The 21495-nt window shown below is 41.6% G+C and overlaps 1 protein-coding gene across 6 annotated transcripts in view; it reads left to right on the plus strand.

Moving 5' to 3' along the window:
* PTPRF (protein tyrosine phosphatase receptor type F) overlaps nt 1-21495 on the plus strand; it is a 380389-nt gene that overhangs the window by 88367 nt on the left and 270527 nt on the right. For all 6 annotated transcript variants that reach the window (XM_069023152.1, XM_069023156.1, XM_069023157.1 and 3 more), the window contains exon 2: nt 1440-1520. The gene's annotated coding sequence lies outside the window, so the exon portion shown is untranslated. The remainder of the gene's footprint in view (nt 1-1439; nt 1521-21495) is intronic.

Consider the following 21495-nt stretch of genomic DNA (forward strand, 5'->3'; position numbering starts at 1 on the left):
GAAAGTGGGGGGATTTTTGTTGTCCTGGTCAGCTGAGTTGGTGAGGGGATGAGAGAGGGTGTCCAAGGGGTGTGTGTATGAGAGGATGGGTGGAGGTATCTCGGCGCACCGGGGGCGGCAGGCAGGCAGGCTGTTCAAGCCTCGTGTCCCACCTCCCACTCCACAGAACTGGAGCAAACCCTCTCCCTCTCCCACCAGGGATATGATGGTCAGTGAATGACGCAGCAACCATCAGACACCCAAATTTCAGGGCACTGTCGTACCCTCCATAAGGGGGCTGAAACTGTTTACAAAATGTGTACTTTGTAAATGGTAAAGACTAAATAATGTATTCTGTGCATTTGCATAATTTTGAATCACTTATCCTTCTGAGGGCTGTAGTCATTTTGCTCATGTTAAAGTACACTTAGCGGTGTAGTTGAGCTCAAGCCATCAGCTGCTGGGTTGAGTTGACATTGAAGATGGGAGTTGTGTTTTTTGGGAGACCACACGTGTTCCCTCTGACATCCCTGGCACAACAGAGTATTGCCCTGAGGGCTCAGAGTGCTGCAGGTAGGATGCACGGTCAGTGCTGCGAAAGGGTCAGGATGTCTTTCAGAAAGAGCTTGAGACCCAGAGCAATCCAAGTGGGACATATCTCCATGGTGATGTCATGCAGGGTCATAACCTTAGAAGGCATTAGAAGAGAAGCTTCTGCTCTGCACTGGGTGGGATGGAGGGGGTTACCAGCTGAAGATGCTGGAGAAACACATCTTTGGGCAGTTGCAAGGTGACAGCAGGCCATGAGGATGGGGCTGGGCAAAAGATGCTAGCGTGGGGGGATACAGGAGACATGGATAGATCAAAGATGGAGAGTCGCTCTCAGAACTTGCTTGAGTTGGGTGGGCAAATGAGCCCTTAGAGAGAGGTGGTGTAATTAATTTTTTATTGTCAGGGACATAAACTTCAGGGATAGGGAAAAGCTGTTTAAGCTGCTGGATCAATGTTGGCATGAAAACAAATTGATAAAAGCTTTTCAGGAATAAGTGTTAGGCTGAAAGTTTTTCTAACTACTGGAGGAGCTCAGCTCTGCGGTTAGAACTGGATATGGAGGCTGAGGAAGAGCATTGTCAATATGTGGGGCTCTGTTGCTGTGATTGGGGTTCTTGTCATGGAGGGCTAAGCTAATGATCTGTAAACATCTTTCCTGCTTGCATCGGGTGGTGGATTACCATGACTGTGTCATGTGCAAGGAGAAAAGGGGAAAATATGTCCCTTGCTGTCTTAGTTTTAAAAATGTCTGTATGGGAATATGTGCTGAACTGAACTGCTTTTTCCCCAGGGTGGAGAATTCATCATTAAGCAAAATTTTAATCTTTGCTTTACCTTTAATCTGTAAACGTCTCTGTTGTTTTGGTCACTTATGACACTTATTCTTATGTTGTTTGTTTTTCCCCTAGGTATTTTTATGGCCTCTGTCACAGTGGTGTCTCAGTGTCTTCCAGGCATTTATGGATTTATTCTGAGAACGTTCCTGTGAGGTAAGGAAACACTATCACTTGGTTTTACAGACTGGGAACTGAGGCAGAGGGAGACAAAGGTTGCAGGAGTCCTGTAGCATAGCCAGCAGTCAAACACTGATTGCCAACAAGTGCATTATTGTCCTAATCCCAAACCCAGCTACCTGTCTCTAGCTTTTTTTGTTTCTTCCTCTTTTTACTTCTTTGTTTTTTTTTTTTCCTTCTCTTGCCTGAGATTTAGTAGCAACAGTCTGCAAGGAGCTGGGAGGACCTGTGGAAAATATGATTAGGGATACTGGTGTCCTTTTTTTAACATTGTTACTTGCGAGTTGAAATTCCTTTCTAAAAATATCAGCAGATCTGTTTATGTTAAATGATTAGCATGTTTAGACTTCCACAGATAAGCTGCCGTGCCTTTTTGAGTCAGTAACTCCTTTATCCTACCTGTCTAGGCTTGTGGCTGTTGAATTTTTACCCTGCCTAAGCTAATGCCATCCCAATCACCTAAAGCAATGCCAAGAATTTCATCATCCATGCAAAGATCTGATTCATGTCAAGACAGGTGTAAAGTTTCTCAAGCACACTTATGTATAATTACTGTTTAACTTTATTTTTCAAAGATCTTTCCAAGCCAGCTAAAATGTGCAGCTTTGAGCTCCCAGATTCTCCCAGAAATTTGATTTCAGTGCCTGATTAGTGATGCTGATCCCTTTCAAAAGTATTGCAAAGTTCCTGTCATGTGCGTGCTCTGAATTACAATTGAGATAATAAAATCAAATATCATGAATAACAGCTTGAAAAAGTGTCTTTTTTTTTTTTCCCTTTCAAGTAAGTAATTTTTAAGTTAGGTCTCCCTTGAGCCCTTTTTTCTCTTCAAGATGGTATTTAAAGTGTGACTTTTACTACTTAAAGAATTTTCTTGGAGTTACAGCAATGTTATAAGTTCGGAATTCACCAGCAGGCTCTGAAAAATATTTTTATTGTATATTAAAATCATCAACATTATTAAAAATACATTGCAAAGAAATATTTAGTGCTATCTTTCTAATTTCACAATCTGTAAAATACACATATTAGATAACATCTATGCTCTTTATTAGTGAGTATTGTGTGTCCTTCTGTCCCTAGGAATGAGGCCCTAATGACTCATGAACTGTCTCAAAGTGTACTAAATAAGATTTAAAGAGCTGGCCAGTGACCTTAACAGTCAATTAGGCTATATGTTACTCAGCCCAGTATTTGTGGAGTGTAGAAGAGTAGCAAAAATTCATTAGCTAAGGTGCTGATGCTTGAAACAAGCAAGATTTTTCAAACATCAGGAATGGGTGTTGTTGCTTAAGTGGAGATAGAGGCACATACGGTAGGTGTGTCTTTGTGTATGCATGTTTGAAAGTACTGCTGATGTGGTCCTGGGGTGGGGAGAGAGCTGCTCCTGGGCTTTTGGGCTCAGGGCCTTGTGGAGGAGATCCTGCCAGCAACTGGTGCTGGGTTGGGCAGTGGCAGGTGCAGTGGTGCTCAGGGTTTGGCATGTGCCACCTGAGAGGTTACACAGAGACAATGCAATGGGAGGGCTGCTTTCAGAAACCTTGTGTTTCACAGCAGCAGCAGGGCAGGGAAAAGGATGTATTGGTGTGGTGTGTGGCATGCTTGGTTTTCCTCAGAGGTGAGCCCGGGTTGGCGTGATTGCATTTGGGTGCCAGGCAGGAGGGTGAGCAGCGAGGCTCTGGGCTGCTGTGCCCACTGCAGAGCAGAGTTCGAATGCTGCATCCCCTTCTCCATAGCTCAGGGGACGGGACATGAATGGGTGCTGAGTATGCAGAGGTGCAGACAGGTCAGATTCCCTGTTCCCCACCAGCTTCCTTGCAGGCTCACCTCCTCCATGGAGCTGTCAGCATGAAGCCAGGCTGGCAGTGGACAGCCCAGTATATCCCAGTGATGGGCTGACTTGGCAAACCTGGACAGTATCTGAGTCATGGTACCATCTGTCATCTTAAGCTGACATTTCTTAACCAATCATCTGCATTTTGTTTTACATTGTGTTCGGAGGCATCCTAGAGCAGTCTTAGTTTGGAGATGGCCACCCCCCTGGGAGGGCACTACGTGGTGACAGAACTGAACCAGGAGAAGTGACATTACGCTGGAGCTGACGTGGCGGCTTCGTCATGCAGCTCCTCAGCAAAACAGCTGTCCTTGAGGGCTTCCCAGTTTTATAGCACTTCTTTCTGGTGTGTGCAGTTATGAATGCTTTCAGCTGACCCTGAGAAAGTCTTCTGTCATTCTTAAAGTAAACTCAGATTTTAGGAAAGAAAAGATGACCAACTCAGTCAATAAAAAATGTGGCTGAAAGTACAGTTTGAGTGGCATGCAATAATATCTTTTAAAGTAAATCAACTTTCTTAAACATAAGTTGGGTGGAATCTCCCTGTAGGTCATAGTTTATCTGTAGGATTTTCTTATAAAATAATTTCCTTAATAATGATTTGGGGTTGGGGCACAGGGAAGCCTGGGAACAAAGTGGATGAATGGTAGAAAAAAATAAAAGGAAGCCTTTTCAATCATGTCAGGCTGAATCTAAAGCATCACAGGAGGAGAACCCCTGAAGATAAACTATAACCTAGATTAGCAGAATACAGATTAAGTTTTCAGGAATTTTGAGACAGCACTGTATCCTGAAGCAGTCTTTTGTCGTTCACTTAAACTAAAATCCTTGTATGGTTGCACTTTCAGGGATATACAAAAACACCTATCCATTTGAATGTTACAGTCACGAAGTTAAGAAATTTATTAAAGTGAATACTGCTTGAAAAGATTAAAAGAAGAAAAAAAAAAGTTAAGATTTTTCATTTGAACTGGCTATTGCTAGGGAAATACAGTATATCTGTGTGATCATGGTTTGGGGGTATTTTTATACAAGCAGCATTACCACTGGAATCACAGTTGAAACTGAGATTTTTACATGATTAGTTTTTTTCATTCTGACTTTAAAGTTTAAAAGTGTTGTCCTTGGGTCACACTGTCCTCTTACAATACTTTAAACATTTTTATTCTTTAGTTTATTTACATTTTGGAAAATGTGTTGTGATACCATATTCTAATTGAAGGGTTGTTTTTGGTAGTAGAGGTTATGTATTTCTGCAGAAGGTTGGCACAAAACTTATGTGGTTCAAAGTGATTTAGTTGTGTGTTAATGCCACGTTGGCCGGAGCATACTAATAATTAATCCAGAACAGCAAGTTACCCGTTACTTTTCACTGTAATCCAGTGAACAGTGTTTTCTGGCTATACTTAGATGACAGGCTCAAAAGAGCATTGGCAGAATTTGTTGGCATAGTTCAGCCTTATTTATAAATGACTATATATTTTTTGGACTTGAGAGCCTTTGAAGGTCCTTTTATCTCACAAATAAGTGGACTGCTTTAATGTATTGGAACCCAAAGGGCACGACTACTGGCCATTTACCTGACTTCACGTGATGAGTGTTGGAGAATGCACATGGAGAAGGAATGCATGGAAGGGTGGGGTTTAAAGCTCCAAATTTGCACTCGTAAAATTCCCTTCTGCTTTGAAGGTGTTTGCTTTAGCTGTCTACAGGGATATATATTTTCAGAAGTTTATTTATGAAAAAGAGGCTCAGGAGATGCCTGAGATGTTACAAGATTTAACCGTATTTGCAAAATTGAACATGAGCTTTAGCCCTCAGGTCCTTTTCATTTCCTTTTCTGTTTTATGATCAGTATATTGGTAGGTGGCTTTTGTGCTGTCACTTCACCTGTTTAATTTAAATTTAGGTATCTGAGGGTTGTGCAATAAAGGTAGAATCTCCATAACTGGCAACGTAACCTTGTCATCTCGCAGAGTCAGCACTTGCTCATGCTCTGGCGCAATGGCTTTGAATAGCTGCCACCCCATGTGTGTGTTTCCTAAACCCAAGACAAGTGCTGAACTCATTAAAAATACATGCTATATAAGTTAATGTGCATAAGGAGTTTTGGTGCTGAGATCTCCTTTGAGGCTACATTTAACTCTAATTAACTTGGTTTCGTTCTGTCTACTATCAGCATAGGCTTGGCTGAAACCAGCCAGTATTGGTTAAACGGTGGGTTTGAAGTAGAGCCCAGCAGGGTGATGGATTAAAAAGCAGGGAGTTGTGACTGTGCTGGGGTTCCTGGTGCCTGTGCCAGCTCCTGGGGCTGTGCTGGGCACAAGCACCAGCTGTGCCATTCCTGAGGCACAGTGCCACACCAAGCGGATACGCATCCGATCGTACTCTGGGGCAAAACTCCGGATTTCTAAAGAGGCCTGAAATAATGAGGTTTGCTGAGCTGTGACTGAACAATTGCACGACACCAAACTCCTCTGACTAAAATAGTCTGAATTTTTCTGCTAGTGGAATAAGGAACAGCAGCAGAGACTACCAGTATTTCTCTGTTCTGACTGTTCTTTCTATTCATACCTTGTTTTTATTCATCATTAACTCAAGGATGAGATCCAGGGATTCTGCTAATTATGATCTGTTTTTCAGGGGAGGCAGGCAGCGAGACAGGGATTACTGATGGTGGCATTTGCAGTAGGGACAAGTACCAGCAATATATGGATTGGAAATATTGAGTGGGTTTTCTGGCCTGACAGTGTTGGAAATCAAGCTTTATATTATGTCCAGTAAAGTAGGTTTCACCAAAAGCTGATTATAGTATTTTGTGAGAGAAGCTTTTCAGTGTATCACTCTGGAAGAAAATACTCACTGATCCATATTCAAGGGTAAGCTTCTGTATTTTGTGTAACTGGAAGAATGCATGGATTTGTTGCATTTTCATCATAGCTAGCAAAAGAAAACAATTTCCCCCCTTCTTTTGACTAGTACTAGGGTTTTAGTCTTGCAAAAGTATTTTCTAGGTAGAAATTTCAGGTAAAATGGATTCTGGATTTAAACACCAAGTGGGGTGGGAACCACCACCCAGCAGTTTTTGAGTGTTCATAATTTCTTGAAAATCTGACCTTTTAAAATACTTCAAATTTGGTACACTAAAAATTGAGGCATTCAAATCACTAACTGCTTTTAAAAATGACAGCCAGAATCTCCATTAACATTGCATCTTCTGCTTAGGGAATCACAGAACAGAGCCTTGATGTGTCTCTGAGGATGGAAATGAAGCAGTTTAAGAAGTTACTGTGCTTCAGCTGAAATGTGGTAACAGCACGCAACCATGTCTAGTTCATTTTTCTGAAAAACAAAATAGAAATCACAGAGGATGATCTAAGGCTGTCTGTTTTGCTTTTCATAGAAGCAGACTAGCAATGATCCTGTAGTATCTTGCCACGTCTCAGCCATGAGAATGGTAATTTCCAGCTGATGAAAGGTAAATGGTGGCTAGAACAGGTGGATTCATTAAAATCACGATGTGCTTCAAGATACCTCTCAGTGTTCATGGAGGAGTGGGACTTGCTGTGCTGGTTTGGACCAGCAGTCAGTCTAATTCAGTACCCTACCCCTGGCAGTGATCAGTGCTGGATAACTTAGGCAGTCAACAGGAAATTGTGCATTTGATTATTGAATCAAATCAAAAAAAGCCTTCCTTCACAGACAAGTTTATTGTCATTTCTTAGTGTTTTCACTTCAGACACCTCAGCTTGAGGATTGGTCTAAACCATTTGCAGTCTTCAGTCTAGCTCAGACCAGTCTTTCTAAATGTTCTTCTGTATCTCCAAAAGGCCATAGTCATGGTATATGAATAGTGTGGAGTTGGTTTTTTGCTAACATTATGGCTGAAAGAAGTAGTATTAAATGGATATCTTGTAGCTATTGTATTGCTTGAGCATGTCTTCACATTAATTCAAATTAATTTAAACAAGGTGATAGGAGTAAAGTGCAGAGTAGAAAAAGGATAGATCAGAAAAAGGAGATAAGATAGGTGTATTCAAATAGGCAGAGCCTGATGAAATTTGCCCTGCAGTACATCAGCAACTAGCCAAGCAACCTTTGAACCATTTACAATTATCTTTTAGAAATTGGGAAGGCCAAGAGAGGTCCTGGAGGACTGAAAAGGGCAAAGGCATCACCTCAGTTTGAAAAAGGGGGATCCAGGGAATTACAGACTAGTTAGTCTAACTGCAGTGCTTAGAGAATTGGAACAAAATTTTTATCAGTTTCTAGGAATCTTGAGGATAAGAAAATAAGGACTGGGACTAGCAGTACCTGTGATGTTACCTTGACTTCAGTAATTTCTGATAAAACCTCTTGTGGCGTTTCTGTGGAATAAGGAAATACATGTATTTAATTATATGGTAAACAAATAATTGTTAAAGACCATGTTTGAAGAGTAGTTACCCATAATTTACTGCAAAAATCAGAGGAAGAAGGGAGATGGCTTGAGGAATTGTGTGAATACACCCGTGTTTGTCTTGGGCTGAGCTTTATTTGCTGTTCTTTTGTGTGGACAAGGGAATTGTAACTAAATCTGCAAGTAAGTCCAGACTGAGTGGGGCTCAAGCACTGTGAAGCACAGTTCAGAGTTAAATGGCTATGGTAGATTGAAAAGGCATGTGGAAATCTGCAGCTTACAGCTTAATGAGTTGAAATGAGGAAATACAACGTGGTGAGGACGTGGCAGGGCTGTGCAGCACAGGAAGAGTGCTTTGGGACAGGCGCTGCATCACCACCTATGCACAAGCTGACAGTTGCAGAGAGGACAAGCTGCACCTGGAGTGTGTGCCCAGGACTGAAATGAAAGGTAATGGTGTGCCCAGGACTGAAATGAAAGGTAATGGTGCTGCTGTCGGTGCTGCTGAGACCCTGGACATGGTGCTGCGTCCGGCTGCAAGGATGGTGCATCAGGGAATGTGGGTTGGCTGAAGGTATCCCTGGATGTGGCTGGGCCTAGGATGAGAAGGGTATATTGGAGCTGGGTCTGACCAGCCTGTGGATGAGGAGACCCAAGTGGTCAGTTGCCATCTCAGCCAAGGGATGGACAAGAGGTGGTCCTAGGTTTATGGGAAAGCTTGAATCCCACCGCTGGTCACAAGTATGAGGAAGGCAGGTCAAGAAAGGTGCCAGAACCAGATGAATCAGGCAGAAGAATGTGTGGGTGACTGGGGACTGGAGCAGGAGATGTGTGAGTGGGGACCAGGGGAGCAGTGCTTCCCAAGCCTGGGAGTGGGAGGGTCTGAGCATGGTCAGCTGCCCTGGGCAGGTGAGTGGGGTGATGGCACTGTCCAGTTTTTCCAGGGGGAGCACAAGGAAAGGAAAAGGGGGAAAGTGCACAGGGTGCAGCAAGGAAAGTTCCTATAGCTCAGCTTCAGAGTGAAAGAGCCCTGAGCAAGAGCCCAGAGAACTTGTACTTTTTAGAAGGTGTTCAGAAATCAGCTGGGCAAGACTCTGGACAGCATGGTCTGACTTCAGAGTTACTCCTGCTTTGAGAATGGATTTGGATATGCAGAGGTCCTTTCCCACCTGCTTTATTCAGAGTTTTAATAAGCTACTTCCTTCCTCCTTAACTTTAGAGGTGGAATTTTTGAATGATAGGTGAATGGCTGTGCTTCTCCAGGTAATGTTAATGAACAGTTCAGAAGGGCCAGGTACTACTGGGATTGCTTCCCTTTAGTGTCTCTAAATAATGTAAAAATGTTTGTTTTCTCAATCAGGCATCAAGAGGAAACAATGTAATCAAATGTTTAAATTTCTTCACTTCTTGAGCATTTTCTTTGTTAGAAGCACCAGTGCGTTTTCTAGGACACAGGTGTTTAAATTCATAGCCTTTAAGAAACGTTTGTGTCAAGCACGTGGATTGGATTGGGTGCTTGAAGGAAATTGTTGCCTTGTAATATAATAAACACGTACCTAATCAGAGAAGCTGATTATCTCCCATCACAATAAATAGAAAACATGTGATCGGTGACATCAGCATCTATTTTTTTTTTCTTAGTGTTTTGCAAAAGTAATAGCTATGAGCTTGTAATAGTGATGTGTAATCTCTAACATGCAGTGGTTAAATATTAATATACATTGGCTGTGTTTAAAGATGAAGAATGGCTCTTAGGTAATGAAATGTTAACTCTCTCTTAAGCTCCATTGAGTTTTGTAAGGTGACCTGTAGAATGGGAGTGTGTTGTCATCGGAGTGGTCATCTGTTGCATGAACCTTAGCAAGAATTCCATGAAATTATTAGGATATTGAGAAATGGACACTAAGGTTTCTGTCAAGGTCTGATTTAATCAATTAAAAACATAGCCAGGCTGCTTGACAGGGATCACATAAAGCATTGCCAAAGGTTTAGGGTCTGTCTAGCCCATCTGTCCCATTTCCTTAATCGTGTTGCTGGGGGTTTTTGTTTTGTTTTGAATTTGAGGTGGTGCTGTAAAGCTGACAAAGCCACCTTGTTCAGAGGTGTGGCGGTCCAGGGGTTATTTTCTGTGATACTGTGACCATCTTTAGGGTCATGTAGTTAAGGTGCCTGCCCTATTTTCCCTGTTGGGACACTCTCTCCTGGCACTTGCACAGTGGCACGGAGACTTTAGGCCATGTGTGTAATCTTGGCTAATTGTGTTAGATATTTGTTCTCCTTGTTTAATGTTTGTCAAAGTCTTGTAAATGAAGTTGTTACAGTGTCAAATTTTATGGTGTCCGAGTTGGAAATGATCCTGCTTACCTTGTTGAGTTCCTTCCAAGCTGTTCCTTGTGCTGGTTCCGCTTTGTAGGCCGGCATGCAGGAGTGGCGAGCTGGTCTTCCTCCTGAGTTTTACTTGATAGTCATTAACTCCAGATGGCAAATATGATTTTATGCTGTTGTAAAAGGTGTTTTGTTCAAAAGGAGTTCTGTAACACATGCAATGGGATTGGGGTTTTTGAAAATTTCAATTTATCTGTTTATCTCGGGAGCACCAATTATTGGCGTTGCCAGGGTGGAGACCCTGAGTGATGAGGCACACAATGAAAAAGGGCTGCTACAATGTACACTACAGATGTTATAACAAAAACGTCATTTTTTTTTCTGCATAGCAGTGACTGATTGGCTGTAGACATTCCTGACACTACCTGACAGAAAGGGTTATTTTATCTGAAAACAGTGCAGTTACAGATGAGAGATCTCCTGAAAAACATCACTCACTTTTACTAGCGACATCCATCACTTCCTAATTATGGGTGCTTTCAGGTGGAGAAACAAGTTCTTTCCATTGCTCCTCCTGAGCTTTTCTTGTCCTTCTGGCAGCAGCGTAGAGTTAAAGTTGGCCTTTTATCCAGGGGCAGAGGGACCTGTGGATTAAATTAGTGCATATTGATGTCTGTATGTGTTAGATGGGTATCCCACTGTTAAAGGAATGGCAGTGGCCAGTAACTGTGGAGAATGAGTAATTCTTTGTAGCTTAACCATCTACTTTGAAGTACAGAAGATCTGTTAAACTTACTTGTTTGGAAGTCAGGACTTTTTACTGTCCTTTCAAAAGCTGAATCAGATCAGAGCGAGTCATGTGTCCAGTGAAGAGAAAGACCCTTGATCCCTGCTCAGAAACAGGAGAGTCTCTGAATCTTAGTTTTCTACCACATGAGCTAATTTTGGTGGCAAGAGCAACTCTTCCCTTAATGGTCCAGGAGTTCTCGTCCCTCTGGATGTCCCTGGAGCTGCCCTGGCCATGGGACCTTCTTCCCCAGCTGCTGCTGGCTGCAAGTTCCTGCTGCCCCCAAGCATGGGGTAGGGAAGGGTCTTCTTCCATCTCCTGGCCTGGAGGACACCACTTGGCATTGCTGCCTTTTGGTTCACTGCCAGGACAGAGACTAAAGTGGGATTTTTCCAAAATGCTGAATTGTCCTGACCTTTTCCCACTGAATTTGTTTCTTTTCCCACTGGTACCATACTGTAGAATTTTTCAGAAATGCATACACCTTTTTTTTGAAAGCCATATGCATTTTCAATGCAGTCCCTAGCACTGCCTAGAGATCTGGTGATCCAGTGTTGATTCCAAACCCTCTGCTGCTTCTTGGCATCAGAGCAGACGCTGGCAGCTGTATCCATTATACAATGGCCTAATTGATTGGAAATAGTTCTGTCTGCAGGAGCCCTTTCCATGGCTGGCTGTCTTACACTCCAGTGTGCTTCAGCCCACCTTCTGTATGGGGCTTGGATTTTCAGCTTTGCTCTTAAGAAATTTACTTTCCTTTGCCATACTAGATAATTCTTGCAGTCTTACAGCAAGAGCAAGGCAGAAGATTTACTTTCTCTGTGTACTTCTGTTTACATATGGATAAAAATAACAGTTGTGGAAGTATTGTTTGTTTTTATGTATAGATGAGCTTTTGCTCCACCCATGAGTGTGCCTCTGCTCACATTTCTTTGTATTTACTTTGTGTGGCGCATGGATCAGACAGGTGTGGAGATGCCGAGGATACCGTGGCAATATGGTCAGCATAGGTGCCTGTGTGCATGGTGTGGCCAGGGAGGAATAAATGAGCATTCTCAAAATTGTTATTTAATTCCAGTGACTCTGCAGATGGCAAAGTATTTACAGTTGCTTGAGTAATCTCTGCTGCCCTGCGCTGCCTTTTCTCTTTGAAGAGTAGCTGCCTTGCAGCCCTTCCCTGGCTGCTGGTAATAACAGTAATTAAAGCACACCTGGTAATGACAACAGACGTGCTGTACCTTCTGCTGCTGAGGACACTGATGTCTTGAGGTTGGGAGTGCCCATTGCCACTTAATATGAGCCCTCAATTTAAATATAGGCTCAAGGTTAAAACCACAGTACACAGATAAGGTGGGAGTGGACAGCTCCATTCCCTGAGTACATCTCTGGCTTCCTCCTGAGAATTGTAAGTAGGACAGATATTGTCCTGTTGAACTGAGTTGGTATTCTTTTTGTCCTTAATTTTGTAGTGCTACAGCAGGGCCTTTTTGCAAAAAGACCCAAAGCTGTGTCTGTTCCTTCAGATATAAAGAGGGAGTTCAAATGAGATGAAAGTAATTTAAACCAGAAATTGTAGGCTTGGTGATGCTGTGTGTCCCCAGACTTGCCAAAGCTTCCATGGCCAAACACCCAAGGTGCCCAATGTGGATGAGCATTGCCCATGGGTTGTATTGTCAGAGTTCTGGAAACAGCTCTAGATATCTTACACATTGAGTAAAAACCCTGAATGTTAATGAAGTTCCAGAGAAAAAGTGAAATGTGCTGGTGGTTATCTTTTCCTGAAAGCATGGTTCAAAGTTTAATTTACTTTAGGGGAAGGGGGATGGGGAAAACAACAACAAAACCCACCCCAAAACTTGAAATAGCCTGTGCCCACTTCTTTGAATTCTCAAAGACTGAAATGGATAGTTTTCTATTAACTCTCCGAAGACTAATTTGTGGGGACGATGGCTCCAGAGCAGAGGCTTTTGCAGGGAAAATGTGGGAGAGCCCATCTGTCAATATTGTTCTTACTGCTTTTCCAGTGCTTTTACAAATTGATAGTCTGGGAATTGTCTCTGCTGCAGGTAAAACCAGTTTCAAGCCCTTGCATGCTGATATTTTATTGAAGTGAGACATGAATGCTCGGGGGAAAAATGGCATTGTGAGATAAAGGGCTCTGATACATGCATATAGCTTTAATGTCATCTTACAAAAAGACAAAGCAGATGTTAATTGTAAAACTGTACTTTGCATACACTCTTTTCTTATTAAAGTTATTTAATCTAATTCAGCATATATGAACACATATGAGTGCTCAGTGTATCCATCCTAAAAATCCTTCTTTGAAGCAGTTCTGTGATTAGGCAAATATATAGTTTTAATAGAAGAGAGAGTAGATTTACTAGTCTCTGATTAGAGAGAATATTTTTTTCCAAGATTAAGAGTCTGAAATAACAGTCAATTTTATCATTTGATTTGAAGGAGAGCATTGCAGGTACACATTTTCTTCAAGCATTAGATAAGTGGTCTGACTGGAATAGCAGTTTTAATCTGTTTTAATGATGTTTTTCCAATATGAAAGGGGCCAAGTAGATGCAGAAGTCTAAAGGTCTGCTGGTAATGGTTGAAGTGATGGGAGTTGTTTACAGAACACAGTGACTGGATAGCTGCCTCTTGCTGAGAGCATATGTGTGCGACCTTTGTTCTTGGTTTAAAGTATAATTAAGAAATACATGCCTATGTGTATTTAAAAACAATAAAACCATCCCATTTGCAGACTGCAAGGTATTTAGGGTTGGCAGATGCAGAAGCATTTCAGTGAGTGCTGGTGTTAACTGTTTTGTTATTACTGATCTTGAGATGCCTTTCTCCAATGCAGCTAAAATGAGGTCAAATCAAATCTTTATTAAGCGTTACTCATATGAGTAATTGCCTGTTGTCTTATCTGTATAGGTAAAACACTAATCTTTTTTAGGACTCACAAAGTGAAAACAGAGAAATCCCAGCCTAACCTGCCTTTTACCTACAGTGCATGCCGTGACTCTTGCAGATCTGTTATACAGCTATTTAGTAGGCTTTGCATTTTTGTCTTGCTCTGCTAGTTAATGCTTTCAACATGTAGAAACCTCAGAGAGGCAAAACTGTGGATAATTTACTTCTGAAATCCTTAAAGATTGACTTTTAGTTTTTTGCATTGTTCCTCAGTGCCTGAAATTTCTGTGGCAGTCAGGGTTAACACTGGTCACTTCGGAACAAACCATCTTTCTTACTCTTGTTTTGAATTGTTACAGCGGGAGCTTTTTGCTGCTCCCGTGTTTGATGCCACGTGTCTGCAGCCCCCTTGTTATGTGGGAAGCAGAGGAAATGTATGACACGTGGCAGTGGCAGGTTTGAAAGGAGCAGCTGGGAGTTGCTTGGTGGTTTTGGAAGTGCAAACCTTGTGTGCTAGACGCCTTTCACAAAGCTGTGCTGTCAGCCTGAGATCCTTAGGAAGGCAGTGCTTTCTCTACACCCAGGATAGTGGTGAAAACAGCCAGCAGGGCACAGGGGTTGGCAGGGCCTCACTACTCCTGGAGCTCCCTGCCCAGCCCTGCTGGTCTTGTCTTTCTGCATGCCCAGTTTGCTATCTCCCTTCATCCCTCCTTATTCCCTAACAGCAGCAGCAGAGCATCTGAATGGGTTTGATGGAGAAGGGTATTTGGGGTGGTCCAAGTGTGCTGGTACTCTGGTAGAGTGGGCACACAGGAAAACTGCTGCGAAACATTTCCCATCTTAAGCCCTGGACTTGCCAGCTCTGCAGCAGCAGAGCCATAGTGACTGGTGCTCTAGCTGGACAGGGTTCTGTGTCACAATTGAATTAATGTAAATATTTTTCATAGTGTGTTTATGTGCATAAATACATTTTTTCTAACAGCTGCAGTTCTTGGACCACAAACTGCAAAGGGAGCAATTTAACACCTTTGAAACAGAGGAGGCAAGCAAAGGCAATTCCTTAATTCAGCCTCTTTTAGCTGGATTGTGAAACCTGATAAACAGCTGGCTTAGAGTACAGGAGGAAAAGGGCATCACTAAGAAAGGGGAAAAAACTTGAAAACAAATATCCCATCTCAGTCCTCTTATAGCAGAATATCAGCTGGAAAGAAAACTAAGCTCTTTATATGAGGTTAAGCAATAACATTATGAGAAATGGGTATCTTTTCACTGTGCATACAGCCACAATTTGTTGTCAATGTGAGAAAAGGCCTCTGGTGAGAAATGTCTGGTTTTTCCTTGTCATGAAGGAACTCCAGATCTACTCTCAGTACTGTGCATTAACCATGATGCAGACCTCCCTTTTTAAGGGTTGGTAATAAATAGAAAATCGTCATCTTCAAGAGAATTTATTAAAGAGGAAATATTTTCTTTTTAACTTTTTTTTTTTTGCCCACTTAGAAGAAAATCTAGCTGGGACTCTTTCTCATCTCTCTTGTTGCTGTCCAGGATTAATGCCCAGACCCTTTAAAGGCCATTAGTACGAGGAACAGACGTTAAAAGAAAACAAAGTCTTGTTTTCAGTTGCTTTCACAGTTATTCATTTTGGATTCAGTGCATGAACGACTTGTAGTTCACTGAGGGTCTGAGTCACAGGATCAAGGCTACAATGGAGGTATTGTGATCACCTTTCTCTCCCCCCCCCCGCACAGTCGAGTTGAAATCCTGCTTTTTGGCATCCAAGCTGTTGCTTTGGTGACCAATTATGACTCCAGAAGTATACATTGTGGTCTCACTCACTAGCTGAAGGAGTGTAAGGAAAAAGATAAATGTGTTCAAACACAGCTCTGTTTTGCAAGCCTTCAAGGTGATTCAGAATAGAGCTGTTGGCATGTTTGATTTAACGTCGTGTATCAGTGCAGTGTTAGGAATTCAAATGTCAGTGTTACAAATCCAGAAAACATAATTAAAGGTGATTTAACACTCAGAATGCTGTGCCCTTTACATACACATTATAATTACCTCTAATTTTTGGTAGCATGGAGTTCTCGGTTTCTTTAAACAGCACTGTTTCTCTGCAATTATTTAATTTTAGAAATCGTTACGTGTTAATCACTCAAACCTTTGTTTTCTAGAAACCTAAGATGCAGTCTGTAATTTTGGCTTAGTGGATGCAGCTTGTGCTCCTTTATCTTACTGATGGTCCTCAAAGTCTTCATGTGAACCCAACAAGGTTGTATAAAGTATTTTTTGAATGAAGAGGGAGTTTTAGGACAGTGACATGGCAGGAGTGAAAGAGTGAGAAAAATGATAAGTTCCATAAATACTTGAATATGGTAGCTCCTTCAAAGGTAAAGGAAAAAAAAGGGAAATTAGTGTACAAATACAAGAAAAATGTGTAGTTTTAGGGAAAAGAATCACATGTGATGCTTAGGCAGAATTTTCTTTCTTTGAACCCTTTCAGCAGTGGTGTTTGCAGGATTCCTTCATTGCTTCTCAGGACACTTAATCTTTTCTTTGTGTGGTTGGTGAAGTCCCTGGGTTGGAGATGTCTTTGTGTTCAGACACCCCTGTCCATGCCACTTGCACTCACAAGTGACAACTGTAGTGATTTAGTGACTCTGTCCCCCTGTAATGTGCTGACACCACAAGTTACTAATGCTCCTTCTGGGCTAGTGAGTGTGTCTGCTGTCCGTGCTGGGGAGATGGCTTTGTTTGTCCTCCCCAAAGACTGGTGTTTATATTCCCTTGATACAAGAAAAAGCATTCCAAGCATGCATTCAAAATGAAAACTCTTGCAGATCTGGCAGGCAGAACAGTATCACTAATAGCAGCAGATACTTAAGTAGCCTATTTTCATAATCCCACAGGTAGTTGTTAAGAGCATTTTCTCCTACTGGGAGAACATCTATCCTTCTGTTGAGCTTCTTGTCAGCTATCACTGTATTTATGACCTTAATGGAGTTTCTTGCAATTGTACCAAGATATAGGCTCTGTGTATATCCATCATTCGGTATTTTATTTTACACCTAGTGAAACTCATGTTGGTGTAAACGAGATATTTGAGTTGCATCTGTACTGGTAACACAGACCTTTCCCATGTCCTCATAAATGCTCCTTCCTTGGTGGTAGATCTAAATTTAGACTAGCTCTGTAGCTGCATTTTGCTCTTCTAAATGAGATGATTCTCTTGGGCTAGATGACATCTGCTACTGAAGTGGTACCTAGGGCAGAATTAGTAAATCAGCCTTTTCAAAGCATTTTCCCAAATCTGCTGTGTGGAAGAGTATAGATTGACAAGCTGGTAACTTCTCACTGGGGTTTATGGAAATTACTAAGTCAATTATGGAGTGCCAGGAAGCTGTACAATGCAGCTTGTTTTCTTTTCCTTGTATAGTTTTTAAATACATTGCAACAGTTTTGAACTGGGAATGGCATTTTAAGAGGAGACACTTTGGTGCCACTGTGAATAAACCACACAGTGCTGAAGAACCAGACTGTACAAAGGATTTCAGAAGTTGTTAATAAAAGACTGTGCTCATTGGTGATACAGGAGTAACAACTATGATGCAAGTCAGATTACAGTCTCATTATTTCAAAACAAAAGTTACCTGGGATACGTATTCTTGTTTTGATCAATAAGCCAATCTTGTGAAATATCAGAGTTTTGCCAGGAAGAATTAAGACTTTAAAATAAAGCATCTGTTGCTGAAATCTGAGCCTCTGATCTCTCTATTCAATCACTTGGTAAAGGAAGAGAGAAATAAAATGTTCTCCAAGTTATTTAGTTTAAAAAATAGCTTTTTTTTGCATGTTGACCAGTAATTTGTAGGCTCTGGGAAGTGGGATAGGAGCCCTAATTATCGTGACTTAACATTCTATTAAAGCTTTATATAAACAAGCATTTTGGTAGGGTGCAGCCTTGTTGCCTTGAACACTTGTTGTCTAGAAAGCAACATCTAAGGATCAGATGTGAATCATGTGCCACCTCATGTTGTTCTTGTCAGAGTTTGCTGATGAGTGCTTTGCTCTGAACTACTTCCCAGAATAAATGGGAAAATGTTTAAAGAACTTTTGAGAATATAATCCAAACTCCATGGGTTGTTCTCCATGGTTTTCCCTAGTTGGTAGGGAATTACAGGTCCTGTCTTGCCTCTGCGCTGCCATCAGCTGTGATTCCCAGGTCAAAGGACAGGGCACAGAGACACAATCTTTGGTCTGGGTGAGAAAGGAGACAAATCCTCAAAGGGATATTTTCAAAGAGGGGCTATCCTCATTAACAGAACTTTATCACATGTGCTGCTTGAAGGAACTCGGTCCAGGTGAGCTGTAAATTCTGAAAACTACAGTCTCTTTATTAAGTTTGTCATAAAAAGTATGGAAGCTTGTGGCAGTGACTGATCTGAAAGAGAAATAGGAAGTGATTTGCTGAAACACAGCACTTACCAGAAGATTCTCCCTCTGAAAAGCTGGCAAAGGCTTTAACCTTCTTGAAACATTGATGATGAGGGAAGAGCACTGTTCTGGCTGTGGAAGGGTGCTGGTGTTTTCCTTAAAGGTTGTTTTCTGCAGAGGGCATGGGTCTTTAAATTATTTTTTTCTGATGTTATTGAAATGCTATCATAGCCCCTAGGTGGGAGATTGTTTTGCAAAGGAAAATCAATCAAAACACTGCCTTGAAATATTTTTTAGAGGTTTTACAGTATGCAATAATTGGGCTGCTGTGGTAGATAGAACCTTTCTTGCAGAGATGATCTGGGCTTCACCAGTCTCTGGCCATCTCCTCCTGCTTGCTCCAAACTTGTTTTGTCACTAGCAACAGTGTAATAAATCAGGAGTCTGCTTCAGGTCAAAGAGAATTGTGTTCTTCTTCTCCCTCTTATTTATTTTTAACTTGGACTGGTTCCCTGATCCAATCCATGGCACAAAACTATTGATGCAGCTGGGGAGGTGACTGGACCTGGGCAATGTCACTGCTTAAGCCCTCAGTGTTGCTGAAAGATGTGCTTAGCAAATTATTGCCTCGATTACAAGAGATGAATATGCTACACTACACTAGAGGCTGTTGTGAAAATTTGGGACTATGTGCCCTGGGTAGGAGTGAGCTTTGGTGATGTCTAAGAGTCCTCTGCTTCTTTTAAAAGAACCTGCTGTGGGTTTTGAAAGTACTGAAGCAAAAGTTAAGCTATCTGAAAGCACAAGGTTGCACTTTCAAAGGTATCAACACTAGTACTGACCTATTTTATTTAAGAGTTTTGGCACCATGAAGGCAAGTCTCAAAAAAAAAAAAAATTCCTTCTTTCTTTTTCCCCTTTCCTTTTTCCCCTTTCCTTTGTAGATATTGGGCAGTTGGCTTTCAGTTACATTCTTAGTGATTTGCCAGTGATATTATCACTTAAAGCTTTTTTTGGATCAACTCTGGAATTTTACTCAAAATACTTGAAGTATAAAAGAGGCAACCTCAAAACAGATGGATAGACTGGCTCTGCAGTGAAGGCTTGTGGTGGATACAATATTCAACTTGAAGAGATCTTGCAGGTGTGTTTTCCAGAAAGTGCATGCAATGGTGGCTGCATTTACATCTTACTGTCAGTGTTACCCATGGAGGCAACTGGTCATTGCAGGAATAGTGCCTTAGTGTTTTGAGATGGGCAGTGAAGTGTCTGTTGTTGTCCATTAAATCTCTTGGAGGACATCAACTCAATTTCTTCTAGAGGACTGGAAAATAATGGGAGGTAGTTAGATTTTTAAACTTTTAGCTTGAGGAATAATTTTCATTTCATTATTGAAATGGGAGTGATGAATAATGCTGAAATCATATTTGTCCATATTAAATGGAAGCTGGCTGATTGTGCCCTCTTTCTTGAAGAAGTAGGGACATGCTTTTTTAACTTTGAGAGCAGATCTATGCTGAATCTCAAATGACTAGACTCATACATGTGTAAAGCACCTGGGTATAGTAATAGCAATCATTTTATTCTGCAGATTTCCTAGCAAAAATAAACTTAGTCTCACTGTTACATTTTTATTAAAAATTTCAAGAAGGAGAAGGCACCTTATCTTCATCAACTCCCCACTTTCTTGGCACAGTCGTGCTGTGCTTGATGCTCCTGATGATATTTGTCATTAAATGGTGATTTTTAAGTTGTTTATATGAGAGATATCATGCTGTAGTCTGTTATATTACTTTGCTTTTTACCTCCCATCCACAGTTCTGAACTTGGTATTGCAATGTACTGGTTCCAGCTCTTGTTTACAGGTAGGAGAGCTCTGGAATGCAGAAGTAGAGCAGCGTGTTCAGTATTAAGGAATGTCGTAAAGGAGCAACAACACATTGATTTATGTATTTATTTTTAAATCTTGTCTTGTTTGGGGTCGGAGTGTTGAGGCAGTGCCTGGCAGCACCAGCATAGCTGATGGAAGTGGGCTCTGCTACTCCTTGACTTGTGAGGGACAGTGGGCTGCAGCTTCTTGGGTTCACTTAGACACTGAACTCCTAATGGCCAGAAGTGCCTCATTTTGAACCAGCAGATTTTGTGATAAGATAAAGGTACACAATTTTTTCTTTTTTGCTTGCATAAAAGAGGCTGAAGCAGTTTCATGTGAGACATGTAGGAGGATGGGGGAGAATCAACATTTGCCAAACAGAAAAGGATAAAATCTGGTGGAATAACAGAAACTTTCTGTGAAGCTAAGAGAAAGGGAATAAATAAAAAATGAAACCCCCAAAACCTGAAGAGATTTGCAGGGGAGGGGAGGAGAAGGGAAGCCACAGCATCTTTTTATATCTAAAGTCAGTTCACGCAGATCAAGAAGTGTGCTTCTAGAAGCCACATGAGTGTCTCTGAATAACGTGTCTCTGAATATTTTGATGATTAGATTGCTCTTTTGTGTGTGTATGTGTGCATATAACAAGAATTTTCCAAAAACGCTTGGTCACTGAAGCATTCAAGCTGAGCAGCAGCTTGGCAGTACGTGCTTTGGTAAGTTAGTGGGCCAGCACTGTACTGGCATTTGAAGGTTTTTTTTTTCTCTCTAAACCTTGGGTAAAAAAAAGCTCAAAACAAAACTGGCTGTGAGGTGCAGGCAGTGTAAAGGTGTCTGCGAAGCATTACGTAAACAGTCTTTGCTTATAGCTCGGTTCATTTTTTGGTGCGTGTAAGAATGTGTTCTTTTAAGGGTATGTGACATCATCCTCTTATCAGGGAGGTGTAAGACAGCAGAATAGTGTATGAGGTTGTTTCCAGTTGTCCGAGGGGTAAGCATTTTGCTGAGAGAAAGCAGAACAAAACCAGCTTTAAGGGTGGTGGGGGTTTATTTGTGCTTCATTGGAGAAAGTGTTAAAAGTCTAAATTACACTTTTCCTGATGGCTTTTTGAGCAAGGGTGTTGCTGAGAAATGTGTGTGTGTCAGTGGAGTATCTGTAAGAGAGCAGCAGCAGAAGCTCAGAGGTCTGTTTAATTCTCCTCTTCCATTAGCCCATGAAGCAAAACGAGTGGGAGGTCTGTGAAGCCAGATCAGTGTTGATAAGGGAGAGCACAGTTCCCAATGCAAGGATTTAAAAACTCTCTTTTAATACTGCATGAAAAGCAGAGCAAGAAGGTGTGACTGGGTGCAGGAGCCAGCAGGACTGGGGCTGGAATCAAAGCACATC

Source organism: Aphelocoma coerulescens, chromosome 8, assembly GCF_041296385.1.
Source record: "Aphelocoma coerulescens isolate FSJ_1873_10779 chromosome 8, UR_Acoe_1.0, whole genome shotgun sequence".
Taxonomy (NCBI): Eukaryota; Metazoa; Chordata; class Aves; order Passeriformes; family Corvidae; genus Aphelocoma; species Aphelocoma coerulescens.